Raw genomic sequence first — 18,079 nt, forward strand, 5'->3', positions numbered from 1 at the left:
AATGTAATGTCATTTTTCTAACCAAAACACAAACCAAATTTAATTATCATTCAAAACTCTCTGTTCTCTGAATTTTGCAATGCAGCTCACTGTCCATTTAAAAATGGGCAAACATGGAAAGTCTATACAAAACTGCATACGTTCATGGAAATAATGTATAGAACTGTCATATTTCAGGGAAAATTAATTGCAAAAAATGTGCAATGGATAACTCTTCTCATATATATATGTGTTGAAAAACAGCACACTTAAAAATACATACATATCTTAATTCTAATTAAAACATCTTCGGTGATTGAATTAATTTGACATATTTTATATATATATATATATATATATATATATATATATATATATATAAATATAAAAGTTCAATCATGTCCGATTCTTGGAGACTGCCTGGACAAGTCCCTGCAGGTTTCTTGCAAGGTTTTTCAGAAATGGTTTGCCACTGCCTCCTTCCTAGGGCTGAGAGAATGTGACTTGCCCAAGGTCACCCAGCTGGTTTTGTGCCTAGGCAGGATTAGAACTCACTGTCTCCTGGAACCCAAACTGACAGATTCACTCATACCTATCATGCATTTTTCTTTTCCAGCAGCCATCAGGGAGAGCAGGAACTCAGAATATCCAGGAGGTGGCACTCCAAGGCCAGCTGTTTTTCCTAGACTGAGACCAAACACCTGCAGAATTTATTTACATCAGTGCAGGATTCATAGAGTAAAACCCTAGTCAATCTTGTTGCCTATTGGTGGTTTATAGGACTCTAAATCACATCCTGCTTAATGACATGAAGACTGTCTGTGTAGGTTGTAACCCTGGCACAGTGTTCTATGCCAGTTTCCAGAGCTCAGCTACTGAGAGATTGATGCCATGTTGATACAGCTGCCTACTGTTTTGGCTAGCTGAGATCTACTTAGCCACTGTGACTTACTCAACAAACTATAGTTAAAAACTCGGGCTATAAGAATGAGATGTTAAGTTTCACTGAGTCAGACTCAACTCCTGATGACTATATGGAAAAAGGCTTGCAATTTCAATCTTATAAGTAGTTCTTCAAAGGACATTCAAATTATCTCCTTGATCTCCATCCACCCAGTTTGTCAGCTGTTATCTCCTTCTATTTTCCTTAACCTGGCCAAGCACAGTATTGTTTTCTAGTCCAATCTTTCCTTGCCTCACATGCTCAAAATATATGAGTTCTGCTTGCTGATCATCATCTCGAGGCAGCAGTCAATCTTTATTTGGTCCAGGACTCATGGATTGGTTCTTCTTGCAATCCATGGTACTTTTAGTAACTATTCTGAAAGCCATAATTAACCCCAACAAAACTATATGATTTGTATGGAAGAGATTACTTGTATGGAATTCTGTACAGGTAGTGAAATTGCTAGAGAAGAATTGATTGCAGACATATGAATCATTACAATGAATAAGCCAGTCAAAAACTCAGAGAAAGATTGGTCTGTGGAGTCCTTAGTGCTCTCTGAGCTTAGTTGTTTGCTTGCAGACATTCAGATCATCAGTTGTTACCCACCCAGCTGGGTAATGAAACATCTGCAAGCAAACAACCAAGCTTAGAGAGCACCAAGGAGTCCACAGTTCAACCCTGAGCTACAGATACTCTTCTATTGAAAGATTGGTCCGAGCGGGCCAGATGAGGTCCAGAATCTAAGGAAAGGCTAATCTGATCTGATCAGAGCAATGACTAGGTGGCAATATCTGCTAAACCCATGTCAACACTTGTGTTTATATAACATGCTATTCCTACATGAAGAAACTGGTTCTGGTGAGTTCTCAGCACGAATGCTAGACATGGGCACTCCCTGCTTGTGCCAGCTCCCCAAATGGGTCACAGGCTAGGAAAATGGGTTTAAATTGGTCCCTACCCATGATTTAATCCCTCTTCTGCCCTGCCTGTCACCCATTTTCCAGGCCAGGGACAGAAGTGAAAAGTCCTATTTTTAAGGGTGGATTTTGTTCTCCCCACTTCTTCTGCAGGCCTGAAAAAATGGATGACAAGCAGAGAGTAGCAATGTAACCCCCTAATCACCTCTTGTTTAGTCGGGCTGGAAAAGTGAGGAGAGTTAGAGAACTGACAGCTAAAAGCTGCTTCTCTCTTCTTGACTTGCAACATTTTTTACATATGACTGGCAATCTTCTTGAAGACCGCTAGACATGTGTCAAAAAGCACGCCTACCCATCACCTCCATGGTGCTGAAGTTCCTGAACCACAGGAGGGAAAGTGCATTCTGCCCAATAAAACAAGTTTGCTTTATCAAGATACCAACCACTCCAGGTTCCTGCCATAGCACCTGACATGCACAGAGATGGGTGGGGAGCTTTACCGCATGGGTGCATTTTGTCTAGTGAAGTAGGCAATCTCCTGCTTTACCAGGCAGAATGAACCCTCCCTGCCCTCTCCCCCACAAACACCCCTGCAGGGCCAGGCATTCCAATGTCTGATCTGCAGGAGGCAGGCAACTTTACTATGGGGGGGGGGGGTCCCAACTTTACTATAGGAGAGGTTTGGTAAACCAACCTCCTTCCATGTGGACAGGAGTGGTAGTTTTTGCTTGGTAGGTTCAACCTGTTAGAAATACAAATATAGAGATGCATAAATGCACACGTGCATATAGATAGCAGCTAGGTCAGGAGCAGATTTTAACAGATCTAGCCATTTGTCACAACTCACCTTGTCCCTCAGGAAGAGTGATTGGTGGTGGTTTTTCTAATGGTGTGTGACTCCAGAAGTCTCCACCAATCACTTCCCTTAAATTGTCTCACATTAAATTTGTGGGGACAACACCAGTCACTAGCCTTGTTGCTGAAGCATAAGAAGACTTTCAATGAAGGCAGCACAGAGTGTGCTGGAACCTTTGTGTTGTCAGATGGATGGGAGGAGATCTTATTAAAGTGTCTCTGAAGAACTCTAGATCATCCAGTGAGGTCCTTCAGCTTTTCCAGGCTCCAGCTGAGAGTTGGCAGGGTAGAGAATGGTCTTTCTCTGTGGTGGCTACATACTGTCAATGGGGGTCAGGAAGTAAAATATGTTTCTGGCATCAAGCATCTTCTTATTTTCCCCGGCTTTTAATTCAGCAAGTTGATATGCTCCTGCTTTATTGAAGCTATTTCTTCTTCTTTTTAATTCTAAAGCCTTTATTGAAATACTACCTGGTTTTCGGTTACTGCTGCTGCTGCACTAAAATAGTTTATAGGGCTCCTGGGACAGTTTAAAATCATTTAAATTATATTATTTCAAATAGCTTCAACTGTAACAGTTCCAAAAAGAATTAAACATTTGTTAAAATTCCCTAGCTGATCTCAAAAAGCTAAGCAGGGTCTGACCTGATTAGTTCTTAGATGGGAGATCACCAGGAAACCCCAAAGCTAAAGGCTGGACTGGGAAGTTGAAAATGTCTCTTGGAAGAAGGCAGTGGCAAACAGCTTCTGCATTGCTACCAAGAAAACTCTATGGAGATGTCCATGTAGTCACAAGGAACCAAGCTCAGTTTGAGGGAGTCTTTATGCTTGTTCAGCTTATGGAACATGTTACCCTTTGTAGTAATTGCTACAGCATTGTGACTTTCCTTTTTCTTTCTTTTTCCTTTTCCTTTTTACTTTTAAAAGTGGGTGTGATTTATGTCATTTCCGCCCATTGACTTATAGGGTTTTTCCACACTGAAGTCTCCAGCAGCTTGTCTTCTATGCACAAACCATCTGGAAATGAAGCTAGATTAAGAAACCCCTTTCCAGATTTCAACCCCTTTCTTCTCTTAGGCCACAGTGATGGCTTAATGTTTTGTTTGGATCATATTTAGCACAATCCCTGAGAGGTGGATTCCAATTCTACTTTACCCCTCCTGGATAGGGAGGAAGGAAGGAAGGAAGGAAGGAAGGAAGGAAGGAAGGAAGGAAGGAAGGAAGGAAGGAAGGAAGGAAGGAAGGAAGGAAGGAAGGAAGGAAGGAAGGAAGCCATTGTTAACATTTTTCCTGCACTTGGGCTAAAAGAGGGAGGGGGAGAATTCTTGTCAATTTCATCTGTTAAAAACACAGTAACAAACACAGGTCCATCCTTGCACTGTTTCATCTTCAACTTTTGATGTAGAGCCAGAAAACACAAGTACAGGTTGTGTTCGCTTCCAGATAGGGGTTGATTGAGGACAACTTCATGCATTCTTGCCCTTCAGAAATAGTGGGTGGCTCATGCTCACACTTGGGGTAAACTGGAAGTATGACTATGCCTAGATATCTTCTAGGGTCATCCAACATTGTTGTGCCAAAATAACAGTAATGAGGACAGCTTTATAACTATTCAACAATAGCTATGAAGAAGTTCATAGTCACAAATTCACTAGTGGCCCTAGAACAAGCCTTCATTTCTCCAGGTAGCTTCTAGGAGGTAGAAGAGGTGGTGAGGATGCTGGACAAGATCTCAGTTGATAAATCTACTTAACATTTGTGCAACACTGAATTTGGAGGCCCTATAGCTCAGGAACCCCAATTTCACCTGTCTGCCCAAGTGTAGGAATGCTACCATTATCTCCAGATCACAGTTTCAGCTTGGATTCTGCCCTGCTCGGAAATGAACTAATTCAGTGAACAAATTAAGCAGGCGTTACCTTCCCTATCTTTGTTGGTCCCACCAATTCAACATAACAGTAGCTTTCTGAAGTTAACATTGTGAATTGGTTTGCCTCAGAGGTTGCCTTTTTTTAAAGAGGAAGCAAAAAAAAAAAAAGTCCCCTCTGTCATTTACTTCCTGTCCTTGCTGCCAGCTTTCAAATGCCAGCATCTGCAATGTCCAGGGACAACTGGACAGCATTAGCTGACAACATTTCTTAGATGTCCCTTGTTCTAATAATAAATCCACATTCAGTCTCCTTGGAAGTTCCGCCTGCCTCACCCATTTCTGTTATGGCCTATCTTCCAAAGGAGGAGACTATCATGGTTCAGGTGAATTTAGACTTTCTAAGGGTGCTTATCCCCCAAGAGATATTAAGACTTTGCTCCCATTTCTACTGACTTGATCTGTGTCTATGTACATATTTCTCCCCTTTCTTCACTGCCTTAAAAAAAAGCAAGAGATCACCACTGAAAGTTTCCCTTCTGAAGCAAGCTCAGATCACCCAGTCACTGCCCTGGGAGGAGGATTTGCTGTTTGGATGGCTGGATTCCTTGAGTCCTCAAGACCCTGCTGCCACTGACAGCTGCACCCGTGTCCATGGAAACAGTTCTGGGCAGCCCAGGAGGAAGGTAGAAGCAGACAGTCGAGGGAGGAATCTGACTGACAAAGGATCACACTCCTCCAGGTTCTGGAGCCGTAGCACAGTAGCTAGCAGTCAGTCAGGCCCGGGGTATGAGTGAGTCACAGGGACTTCAGCACTTTGGGTATCATCATAATATTAGAGATAACATGTAGGAAATTAAACCAGAGACATCTCTCTGATCCACCCACCAAATAAGGTGAAATGGAGGGGGCACCCTCCCGGTCCTCAACCCCTAGTTTTTCCTGAAAGCAGAGCAAGCGATATACAGGAGCAGGCAACATGATTTGGAAGATGTGAGCACATACAGTGGCAGATGGGTGTGAACTGCTTATGAGAGGCTGGCTGTGAACCTTGAAACGTGTTCCTGAAGAAGAAGTGTTCATCAGCTCAGCCATCTTTTGAGTGAGAAATCCAGTTCCTTACATGTCTGTGGTCTTCCTGAGTGACATATCATCCACTTGCCCGGTTTTGTTCCTAGAAAGCACCGAATAGACCTCCAGAAGTCTGCTAGTCAGACCGAAGTTCAACAGGGGAACAGAGATACTCAGATTCCAGAATGACAGGTAAGCAGAAGAGGAAGGGAGGGAGGGAGGGCTGCTACAGGACAATGCAGGCCAAAACAGAGCTGAAATACATTCAGTCATTATTTCTGCTTATATCCTTATGAACTGCTATTTGAGATTTTTTAGTAATGTTCAGTATTAAATTGTATTAACTTTAGAGAGCCTTATGAAATGCCATGTTCAATTTAGACTGTACATTCCTTAGAGGGCAATGCTTTGATAAAAAAAAAAAACCTTGGGAGTGGAGCAGCTTATGTTCCTCTGTAAAGTACTAAAGGCAATAGAAAATATGTTTTAATTTGAAGAGTTAGTAATTCTCCTATTAGGCTAAATATTATGAATGTGTAACATGATACCTATTGTTTGTCCACTACTTTGAGTTTTCACAAAAATTGCAAGCCCTAAGATAATAAGGAGGATGCCATAGTAGCTAAGAGCATGATAACCCAGTCCTATGCATGTCTGACTCAGAAATAAATCCCACAGAGTTTAGCGCACCTCCATTCCTTTGATGTTCATCTATTCAGTGAAGATACTGCAGTTATAAAGCTGTTATCAAAGCCGTCCCATCTTTTCCACCTCCTCCTCCTCCTCCTCCTCCTCCTCCTCCTCCTCCTCCTCCTCCTCCTTATCATCATCATGATAGCAGGCTATATTTTCAGAATCTGTAAGGATTATAATATGTTCATCAAGTATGAGAACGTGTAAGAGCATGTTAGGATAGTAACTATGGACTTAGGAGATCTTCATCCACTTGATTGTGCTACAATGTGCATTTTTGTTCACTGTTTCTAGGGAGGGAAGTGAACCATTAGTTGGATCAAGGAGATGATGCCAGGCCCATAAGTTGAGAGGAGAGTGAGTCTGATGGCAGGGAACACATAGCAGCATTGCCAAAACAGAGAGGGAGCCAAGATCTCATGAGCTTCTGCAAATGTCTCAGAAGAAGAATCAGACCTGTTCTGTCCTATTTCTAAGTGTAAGACAGAATAATTTGCAGGACAACAAATTCCAATTGAATGTTAGAGGGGAAAAAAACCATTCCTAGTAGTAATAGCATAATAATGGAACCAGTTAGAAAGGTGGTGGGCTGCCCTTCACTGATCAGGGGTTTGGATTCAACAGCCTAAATGGTCCACAACTCCATGATTTTATAAGCTTAGGGAAAATAGCAGCAGACAAGAGTCAAAGGGAGGAAAAGAAGATAGTAGAAGAGGAGGAGGAGAGATTGTGCAACACTTTCCAATTTGGAATTATTCAAATGTGTTTGACCACTATTCCCACCAGACCCATTCAACATGGACCATGGTCCGGTTGACAGGAGTTCCAGTTCAGTATAACTGGAAAGTGTCAGGGTGGGATAAGCTGCTTTATGTTGTCTCAGAAAATTCTTGAACATTGTTAATCCAAATGTCTTATCTGAAGACTCGCTTTCCTGAGTGTACGAGTCTCATTGGATGTCCAATAGTCTTGTATTTTGCTGATTTTCAACAGTACCATTTTTGTTGTTGTTGTTTTAAAACAAGAGCATTTGATGGGAAGGGATTTTTGTGGAAAAATGTAATTAATTTCCTAATACTGTTTTGAATGTATGGATTCATAACAAAAGCATGGATCTTCTGACAGTTGGAGGTTCACCAGTGGGGCCTTAGAAATAAGGAGCCATACAGGCAGATCTCCTGGGCAGGGCTTAGTGGGACATGGGTGGAGCCTGGTATGGAAGTGGCCTGCTGTCTTATGCCTCAGGATAGAGCCTAAACATGGCAGGATGGGCGAGAGGGGGAGGACAGAGCAGACTCTATCAGTATGCTAAATAAGGGAGCATCTCAGAGAGCTAATTGTGAACTCTGTAAAAGGGAAACCAGCTAGAGAAAAGGAGTCTGTGGCATATTCTGTCAGGACAGCCAAAATAACGTAATCACCCTCAGGTACTACACCTCTTGATGTTGCGGTGGGAGTGGGGGTGACATTTGCCACACAACTCCACTTAAAAAAGGAAGTATTTTCCTTTGAGTCAAGTTCAAATTTTAGGACCTCATGACAGATCCATGAACTTCCATTCAAGTACTAACCAGATTCAATTGTGTCTAGTTTCTCAGCCTGGTTCAAGTAGTCTAGACACTGCCCCTATGAAAAGCAGAGCAATAGAAGAGATTCCCAAGATTTCCTCAAAGTTTCCTACACCCTTGATTCAATTCATTCTCCACCCGCTAAAAACCCCAAGGAAGGGCAAATCTCCTGAAGCACCAAGTCAAGTGCAACTTCAAGTGAAGTAGGTGATGCATTTGATTTTACTGCTTTGGATAGTCCCTGTCCTCTAATGGGTGTGGTGTGGGTGGGTGTTATCCTTAGCTATTGCTCTTTACTAGTGTTAACCCCCAGAAATGCTTCCATCAGCCTTTTGCAATATGGCACTTTCTAGATTCCATCAGCCTATTTCTCATAGATTTCCCAGACCTATGGTCATGCCAGAAATGATGCTAGTTCTTTAGATGCTATAGTAGTCTATGTTTTTAAAGGTATTTTTCTATTTAGGCTCTGCAGCAGCATCGTCCAGGCATATAAAATGGCATTTTCTCCTTTTGGGGAGAGGGAATAAAAATCAACTTCTCATTTTAGAAGCCATTCTGAACCTGCAGCTGGTGAAGTTTAGGGATAGTTGTGGTTGGTTCTTTGCTACAAGCTTCTGTGTGTTTCAGCCGATGACTCCATCATAGCTATCTATTGATTTTGGCATGCTAGTGGCATTTTTGCCATTTGCCGTTCAATTGCAATTATTTGTGACTAAAACTGACTAGAGGTGTGGTTTTTTTATGTTTCTTTTGCTTTGTTTGGAGTGGCATTTCTAAATCTCAAAGCTGGCACCAAGCAGTTCTCCTTAGTTGCACTCTCGGTGGAAGTAACTTTTCTTCCATGCACATTAAAGTGGAGTGTCTTAGCAAAATGAAACAAATTATAGCAAGCCCCACCTCATGGTGATGTTACTGTGCAAGCTCCTTCCTTATATGCCTGCCTGTGATGTTGTTGTGGGAAAGACTTGCATAGTGATGCCACTGCGTATGTTCATCTTGCTTGCTTGCTTGCTGGCCAAAAACAGGCCAGCAAGGCCAGCTGGCTTGTTTTCTGCTAGCAATCACCAATTACCAGACAAGAGTACACTGGCTGTTTTTTTGCTGCAAAGAATAATAAAATTACCATTTTAAATTTACTGAAGTATTTTTGCCACCTTCTGTTTGGAAGCTGTGGGCAAGAGGAGTGGGTAAAGTATGGTGGATTCTGCCTTGGGTGGGCAAATCAGAAGAGATGCCCTTTTGATTATAGTAATACTGCTTTTGCATCATGATCTTCACCCAGTACCAGGCACATTTACCTAGAAATGATTTCAGAGGCATTAAGTACATTGGTGTGAATTGCCAGCTTTAAAAGGTGCAAACTGAATGCCTGACAAATGTGTTATTGCTCATTACATAACCATGTGAAGAAGACAGCCTGAGTCTTCCAGAAGCTCCAACTGTCCCAATTTTCTGATCACTTGTACTTGCCCAGTTCTGCCTCTATTTTTAAATACCGTTTTCAGTCTGTGGGCGATGGGAGATTTCTAGCATCTTTATGACTCAGCAGCCTCCGTAGCCTTGTGAATGTTGGCACACTCCAAATACAGGGACTGCAAACTCCATGAAGTCCAGCCAGCCTGATAAACATTTGAATGCAGTGGGCAGGCTGCCTTTCCACACAGTTGAATAGCTACTGAGGCCCACTTCATGACATAGAATTGTGTTTGCTTTTTAAACTTTCTTTTCATATATATTTCATCCAGATAATAAAAATGACTTGGATTTCATTGGCATCTGCTGAGGATGGGGTCAAAATGTGCAACGTAGTGAGAATAGTATAACTGCGGTGCTCATACAAAAATGTAGGACTTCAATTGTGATATTGCATTCAGTATCTCGTAGATTTTGAACCCGGATGCTGCTGCTTTGAAATCTAGAAGTCATGGCAACTAGGCCAGGCTGGCTCATCTAAATGTCCTCAAAATGCATTGGACTGCACTCCCCAAATCTCCAGCCAGCATGCCTTAGTAGCTGGACATGATGGGAGCTGTGGTTCAAAGTATATATAGAACGCTAGGTGGAGGTGAGCTCAGGACAGAAGTGAGAGTTTAAAATGTTTATTTTATTCATTTAAACTAGCTAAAAGTTTAAATGCCCCCTGAAGGCAGCTTTCATAAAAGATTACACTACATTTGCCATTCAGAATAAATAAAAGTACATTTCATAAAATGTCACACATTGTACTCTTAGCTGTAATGTCATTTTTCATCGAAAGTAGACTTTATAAAAATCCAGTGACCCCCATTGTTCACTTCTATTCATCTTTCTCTCCCCGTAGGAGCCACCCAGAGAGAGGCCTCAGGCTTGTGAAAGTTGGTTCTCACACACAGTCCAAAGCAATGTTTCTCAACCTTGGCAACTTGAAGATGTGTGGACTTGCTGGCTGGGGAATTCTGGGAGCTGAAGTCCACACATCTTCAAGGTGCCAAGGTTGAGAAACACTGGTCCAAAATAAACTACCTAGTGCTATATCAGACTTGTTTCCCACCCCAAAGAGGGCAGATTTGGACTATCTACTTAGCCTACCTCCACTACCACTCACAGCCTGCCGAGTGCAGGAATCAACAACATCCTCCTCTCACTCATAGCCCATTGCACAAACCCCTCATACGGATGTTTTCTAGCTTTGATTCAAAGCGGTTGTTTTCTGACCCACCTTCAAAGCGGATGGTCTCCAATGTTTTGTTCTATTTGGGTAGCAGCCCTAGCAAAGATAGGCTGTAATGCCTGGCATGTCCTCTCCTCTCCATATTTCATCCTAGGTTACTGGGCTGCTATGTTTTCTGCTGATCAGCTACGGCTGTGTTTTTCTAAGCTTGCAGATGACCAAATGGTGGCCCATTTACTCAATGAAATACCCTCAACCCTAGAAGCTCATGCTCCCTTTAGTCCTTACATCTCCCAGTGAATATCTTTAGATTGCTGCTCGGGCTGAGTGGAGCATGTTCTCCTTATTTTCCCACCCCATCCAAAGTACTGCAAAGCTTCCCTTCCCCTCCTTTTATTTATTTAAGTTCTTTTTTTCATCTTTAAGTTGAAAGCTAGAACTGCTGCTCCTGTGCTCCTATGAAGCTAAGCTATGAGTTCTTCCTTGCTAAAAATGTCCATGGATCCACAGAAGAGCCTAGGAACAACAACGTGTTCCCTATTGCTTTGATCAAGGTGGCAGAGCAACAATGATTTCATGGGGGAGGGAGGGGACAGAGAGTTTCTGCTCTAGTATCAAAGGAAAAGGGGGGGGTGAAGGCATCCATGTGTGCAAATAACTAGGAAAACAAAGGAAAGACATGGAGACTAGTGAGGAGGGGACAATCCCTAAAGGAAAAGGTAGACCCTGGGAAATCTCTTACATAGGAGTCAGCCGGTGAGGCTTGCCTTCCCTGAATGGATGGGAAGGGCAAGGAGCAGAGGAACCCATCAGGTCTTGCAGTGGCCATAGTCCATACTGAGTGCCAGTCCAGCTCTCTTGCCATCCACTGCAATTCTGACTGGAATTTCTGAAAGAGGCTTAAGAGAAGAAACAAGCAGCTCCAACTGCAATGCAGCATTGCCCAGAGAATTGCTTCTAGTCCTTTACATAGGGCAGATGGGAGAAAGAGGCACAAAAAATGTGGACATTGATTCGTATAAACTGAGCTTGCATGCGATATGCTGCCATTGCAGGAATTCTTTCCTAATGGCTTTTTAGCTTTTCTACTGTACAATTTGCTCATCAAAAGTTCTTGGATTCCTTCGTGTCTATTAAATTAGTTCCAGGCAATGTTGAGGGAGGGAGGGGGGCAAGAGTCACACTTAGCCTTTGTGTGGCATGCTGGTAAGCAACATACACTACACACACACACACACACACACACACACACATACCTGTGATCAGAATCAGGACAAAAAAGTAGGTGAGCCCAGGATAAAAATAAAGTTTGATTTAGCATCTAGGAGGGAGTTAAAATAAAATAATGGAAGGAAAAATAAAAAAATGACCAGCAGCAGGTTACCGAAGCAATGGGTACATCACTGGAAGCTCTGAAGGATTTGATTGGGGACAGAGTGTCCCAGAGAAAATCTATCTATGTGGTTGCTAAGAGTCAACACTGACTTGATGGCATACAATCAATCAATCAATCAACAATAAAATGAGCACAGTTATAATAACTGTTCTCCATTCATTTAATAATTTTGTCCTCCAACTTTTGGAGATTCAGTATGGACTATATCCAAAATGCAGGAAGGGAGGAGAATGGAAATGACTCAGGATGTTCAGGTTGTAGTACTCATCAGTTTAGAAATCCTGTCTGTAGGAGTGAGAGAGGCATTTTTGGACTTGGCTTCAGGCAGCAAATATTTTTAGCTGAAACTATTCACCTTTGTGATCCTCCAGAACTCACCCTTCATCTGAGAGATGGGTGTCATTAGTCCAGGCTGACTATATTAATCAAGCTAGGGATCAGATTCTCTGAAAATTTGCTACTGTAATAAGAAATGGAAATGCTTCAAACTTTTACAATTTCTTCCTTCATCAGTTTCTTGGTTTCTGAGGGCCTTTGCTTATATTGCCAAAACAGCATAAACTTAGAAATTTCTCAGTAGCTTTCCTAGCAAGTGTAACAAAACTGTACACATGATTTTCTTAAAATCCATGATAATTATATTTTGGCATTATATCCTCTTAGCAAGATAAATAGAATATTCCCATATGGGAAGAATCTCTCTCTTGGAAAGGAAGATCGGGGCTTTTCATAAATAATTTAATTTTACAATGGGAGGATCTTTTTAGATTTGCTGAGAGGATGGTAATGGAGGCAAATGTGGTTTTTCTGCCTAATCCTCCTCTAGGGGAGGATTGTCTTAAAGTCAGGGTCATCTTCCTTTTGAGGTGTGTGTCTGTGTCTGTGTGTCTGTGTAATGTATAAATGCTACCATTAATAGTATTGCTAGAAAATCATTCCCTGTCGTGGATGGCTCGATGCTACCCAGTATTTCAGTGAAACAGAACTATCCAGAGAGAAGAGGTATTTTTTAAAATACTTGGATGACGCAAGTATGCCTAAAAATACTATTTAAACAAAAATCAGGGAGGGTCCATAGACATAAGCACAAGCTCTCAGTGATGAGTGGCTACTGGTCTGAGAGGCTATTTTATTTAGTTCATTAAGAATTGGATTATTTTATCTGCCCAACAACAGTGTGAGAATTTATACTGCCAGAATAATGTTGTTTGGGGCATTATAAAATCCTGCTAATTAATTATTATGTTCATCTGAGAGACAGTGTTCACCCAGCAACCCCTAAGGCTGAACAGAGATTCACATGCAGTGACCAGTCCATATCACCTATCTATCTACCAGACCACGATTATCCCATGCAAAGAAAGCAGAATTCTACTGAGATATACGGCATTCACTTTCTCTCTTCTGCTGAATTCTCCAAGTATCTAAACTCTGGCACACTTGATCACAATCATTGCTTTTCTCATCTTCCCACACTCTTCCTTCATTCCATCCTGTTTCAAATTTGATGGTAAGTTTTGTTTTGCTCTTAAGGTCCTGTAGTTGTACAGGTAGTCCCTGGGTTAAGAATGCCTGGTTTACGGGTGACCCATAGTTAAGAACAGAGCCTATTGTAGCAAAATTTGCTACAGAATTAAATACAAAATTTGCTACAAAATTAAATACATAATGATTTGAGTTGAATACACAATGGTTCGAGTTAATTACACAATACTACACACAGTATTATACCATAATACTGTTCCAGCTTACATACAAATTTACAGACTATAGGAAGAGAATTCATTCTTAAACTGAGGACTACCTGTATCCCCTTTTTTAATATTTCCCCACCACATCTTGAATTAGAAGGAAGACAAACACCATGGCTTTTGGGCAGATATATATTTCAATTTATTTCATTCACTCCACATTCCGTCAATTTCAAGGGAAATCAGATAAAAGATTTTATCAAAAGTCTGGTTTTAATTATAGATGGATAGCCCTGAAAGGCAGATGTCTGAATCATCATTCATTGCTGCTTAATAATACAGATGATCATCCTTCTCAGTGCAGTCATGCAGGGCAATTGACAACAACATCTGTTCACAAGTGCCACTCTTGATACCTCTCTGACCCAGTTCCCTCTACATGACCTGCCTGCCTTTGGAGTTCCATTAACCTGAGTGAGGAAGATCTCAATTGCATGCTCTTTCTGTAATTCTAAAGAGGTTGTGCTACAGATATATTCTGGGTTATACACAGAAATAATAGCCAGAGGGAAACCAAGATTCAACCAAACTAATTTGAGTGGTGAGCCATCTCTGACTGTGGGGTTAAAGTTCAGCATTGTAACATCTGCTTTGTTTGTTACTAGAACCTCTTGGTCCACCAGCTGGAGCCAACTGCAAGATAGGATCTCAGTGTGATGGATGTGCTCTACAATAAGAAACAGGCTTTTACTGGATCTGTGCTCAGCCCAGAAAGGTCTTATGGGCATTGGAATAGAGCCAATACTCCTTCCACACAAAAAAATCATGCCAGGTTCTGTCTTCCCCATTTCAAAAGATTTATTATAAAAGAAATATTTTAAGGTTGTGTTTGTTGTTGACAGAGTCAAAAACTATTCCTGATCTAATCCAGATCATTCTCAGATCAGCCACTAGGCCTAGATTTCCATTTTGGCCCTGTATGCTGGGAATCTTTGCCACATTTTGGGTAAGCATCCAGTCTCTTTCAAGCACAGGGAAGACCTATTCTAGCTATTTTCAGTTTAGGCAACAAAAGAATCTATTTTCTTCTTTAATGCTATCTTCATTACATTGACCAACATCAGGTTTTTTCAACCCTAGGTGAAGATCCCAGGAAATAAGAAAGAGAAAAGAAAAGAAACTGCATCCTCCATCACTAAAAAGATAATCTGCCCTGCTGTCATCATCCTCATGTGGGCAGAAGATAATAGAAGTTGTAGTCAAGAACACCTGCAGGATACCAGGTCGGGGAAGGATGCTACAGCGTGAATTAGCATCCTCTTGTTTGGCAGAAAAAAACAACAAAAAAGGCCCCCGTCTGATAGTGTGCATCTTTATTTCTGCAGCTTTTAATTTTTCTTAAATACAATAGTGTCTAGTCCATTCAGGACTTTCGCATCCAAACTGCATCGTATTAAAACTGACAGGCTTCACTGCCACTTATGAATCTCAGTGAAGTTTTGAGCAGGGCCAGGTGCTGCTGTGTTTATTAAGAAAATAAATGGAGCATTTAGAATTCTACAGTTTGCTTCCTTTTCTGTAGGGATGAGAAATGTCTGCAGGGAGAGGAAATGAGCCCACTTTGTGAATATGGTTTCCCTTGTAACATTTAATTAATTCCAGTTGGCACCTTGTATTACTAATAATGGCCACGGATGTAGGCTCATGCTGGCCAAGCTAGTCCTTCCTCTTTGGAGGAAAGACCATAATTCTCTGCTTCAGCGTGTGTTTTGCTTGTTCAAGAGCCCTGGAATTTTGACATTAAGATTCTCAGATTAGAAGATTGGAAAAGATTCCTATCTCCAGTATATCTGTCATTCAAAGCAGGTACCACTTGGCCAGCTAAAGTTGGTATAAGGAGCTGCAGGTGTTCATATTGGATACGAGTTATATGTCATGTGGGTTTGGGTGTGTGTGTGTGTGTGTGTGTTTAATCCTTGCACACTGGCTAGAGTCAGTCATGTGAGATAGGTGGCCATATAAATCATACAAAAATAAATAACCTAACCTAACCTAACCTCCATGAGATAATGTGTAGGAAATGTTTCTTTTTTGTTTTAAAGTAAAGGTTCGAGTTCTAGCCTTCATGATTATAAGAACAAAAGGAAAAATGAATATACAAAGCTACCCTACTCAAGGGCAGACCTTTGGTTCCATTTCTCCTAGAAGCATCACCCTCAATGGGTAGCAACTAAGTCAAGGTAACATTACAAAAGGCATTTTGCTAGTCCTGCTTTCTTAGACCCTTAAAGACAAATATGAGCCCTTCTGCATGCAAAGCGGGTACCTTACCATTCCATGTTCGTTAGCAAGTGAACGAAGTGGAGCAGTGCTGGGCATTTTCCAGGAACATGAAGTTCAAACATATATTCTAACCCATCTTCAATCAGATTCATTCCTTGTTTTCCACCAGCAGTGCTCTACACTTCTCATGTGCCAGTTCACCTCCTGGAGCTCCTTGGCTTACTGAATTAGCCAGCAGGGTGAGGCTGCTCAGGTGCAATTCTCTCCAAGGCCATAGCCACCCTTTCACCCCAACAGGTGACTAGAACCTCCAAAGAACTATCCACCAAAGCCCTGGGAAATTACCCAAATGCTCCCTGGAAACATAGTAGTTCTATTAGATACCTAGGATAGACTGATGGCATAGCTGTCTCCTCCCTATGGAAGTTGGTGGCCTGGTTTGACGCCGAAGCAATCAGAGGGTGATCTGACTGTGACAAGGGATAGATATTAATGCCTCATCCACTCAGATCACATTGCATCTGTCTGGTGACAAAAACCAGATCAAGTATGTGGCCTTCTTCATGAGTCAGATCCTTAATATGTGTAAAGGAATTTATAGCTGACCTTGGAGAATGTATTAGAGAGCTATTAAAGGGTGGGGGAGGGGGAGGAGCAAGCTGCTAAGAGACAATATGACAGGTAAGCAGAAGTGAAAGAGAGGGAGGACAGACTGCTGCAGGTCAATGCAGGCCAAAACAGAGCTGAAATACATTCGGTCATTATTTCTGCTTATATCCTTATGAACTGCTATTTGAGATTTTTTAGTAATGTTCGGTATTAAATTGTATTAACTTTAGAGAGCCTTATGAAATACATGTTCAGTTTAGACTGTATGTTCCTTAGAGGGCAAGGCTTCAATTTAAAAAAAAAAAAAAACTTGAGGGTGGAGCAGCTTATGGTTCTCTGTAAAGTATTAAAGGCAATGGAAAATATGTTTTCAAGTTTGAAGAGTTAGTAATTCTCCTATTAGGCTAAATATTATTAATGTGTAACATGATACCTATTGTTTGCTATTTGTCCACTACTTTGAGTTTTTACAAAAATTGCAAGCCCTAAGATAATAAAGAGAATGCCATAGTAGCTAAGAGCATGATAACACAGTCCTATGCATGTCTGGCTCAGAAATAAATCCCACAGAGTTCATGCACTTCCATTCCTTTGATGTTCATCTATTCAATGAAGATACTGCAATTATGGAGCTGTTATCAAAGCCTTCCCATCTCCATCTCCTCCTCCTCCTCCTCCTCTTCATCATCACCGTCATCATAGCAGGCTATATTTTCAGGATCTGTAAGGATTATAATATGTCCAGCATGCAAAAGAAGGGGTACAGAGAATGTTAGGATAGCAACTATGGACTTAGGAAATCTTCATCCACCTGATTGTGCTAAGATCTTTTTGAACACATAATTAAGAAATATGATATTTAGCATGTTGTATGAACCAGCAAGAAAGTCTCTTTGGCCATTTATTTGTTTATTACGTATAATGTGTGTGTTTGTGTATTCCTATCCTAAGATTCTGGGCTGTGTACAACAATGAAAACAATCTAAAAAGACATTTAAAACAGATACAATAAAAATACATGAGGGCCCACTAATCTAGCTTAGACATAAAAAGCCCTTTTAAAAAATGCCAGAAGAGAGGTGTCCAGGTGTAACTTTGAGGGCAGAATAGTTTACAAAGTGGGTGCTAAAAAAAATGGCTTATTTTCTACTCCATACACTCCTAAGATCACATCATGATGGTTTCTTGAGTAGACCCTCTCTAGAGGTCCTCACAGGACAGGTAGATTCACTATAAATCAGACAGTCCCTTACAATATTTATTTGTGCAGATGGCTAAAGCAACATCTGCCTTCCATGGGAGCTCTCCAAGGTCCTGCAGAACTGGCTCAGCTCCTTGACTTGGCTTATGCTCTGCTGCTTGCTGCTGGACAGCCCTGATTCAATGTAACAGTATGCGGGAAAGACCTTGGGAGATGGGGGGAAGAGATGCTGCCTAGGGAATGGTCAGATAAGAGAGTGCATAGCCTGCAACTGCATAGTGGGCAGAGCAAGAGGCTCAGAAGGGACCCTCCCTCGGCTGTAAAGGAGACAGTGGGAGATTAATACT

General features: G+C 41.5%; 1 long non-coding RNA gene across 1 annotated transcript; it reads left to right on the top strand.

Moving 5' to 3' along the window:
- Positions 1-4,887: 4,887 nt before the first annotated feature.
- On the top strand, positions 4,888-17,209 carry LOC148214365 (uncharacterized). Its single transcript, XR_015798155.1, has 3 exons — positions 4,888-4,953; positions 5,746-5,830; positions 14,780-17,209. It is a non-coding gene; the product is annotated as an uncharacterized LOC148214365 (long non-coding RNA).
- Positions 17,210-18,079: the final 870 nt, after the last annotated feature.

The sequence above is a fragment of the Python bivittatus genome, unplaced genomic scaffold, assembly GCF_059951505.1.
Source record: "Python bivittatus isolate LINGU-HERP-01145 unplaced genomic scaffold, Pbiv_v1 ctg000690_np1212, whole genome shotgun sequence".
NCBI lineage: Eukaryota > Metazoa > Chordata > Lepidosauria > Squamata > Pythonidae > Python > Python bivittatus.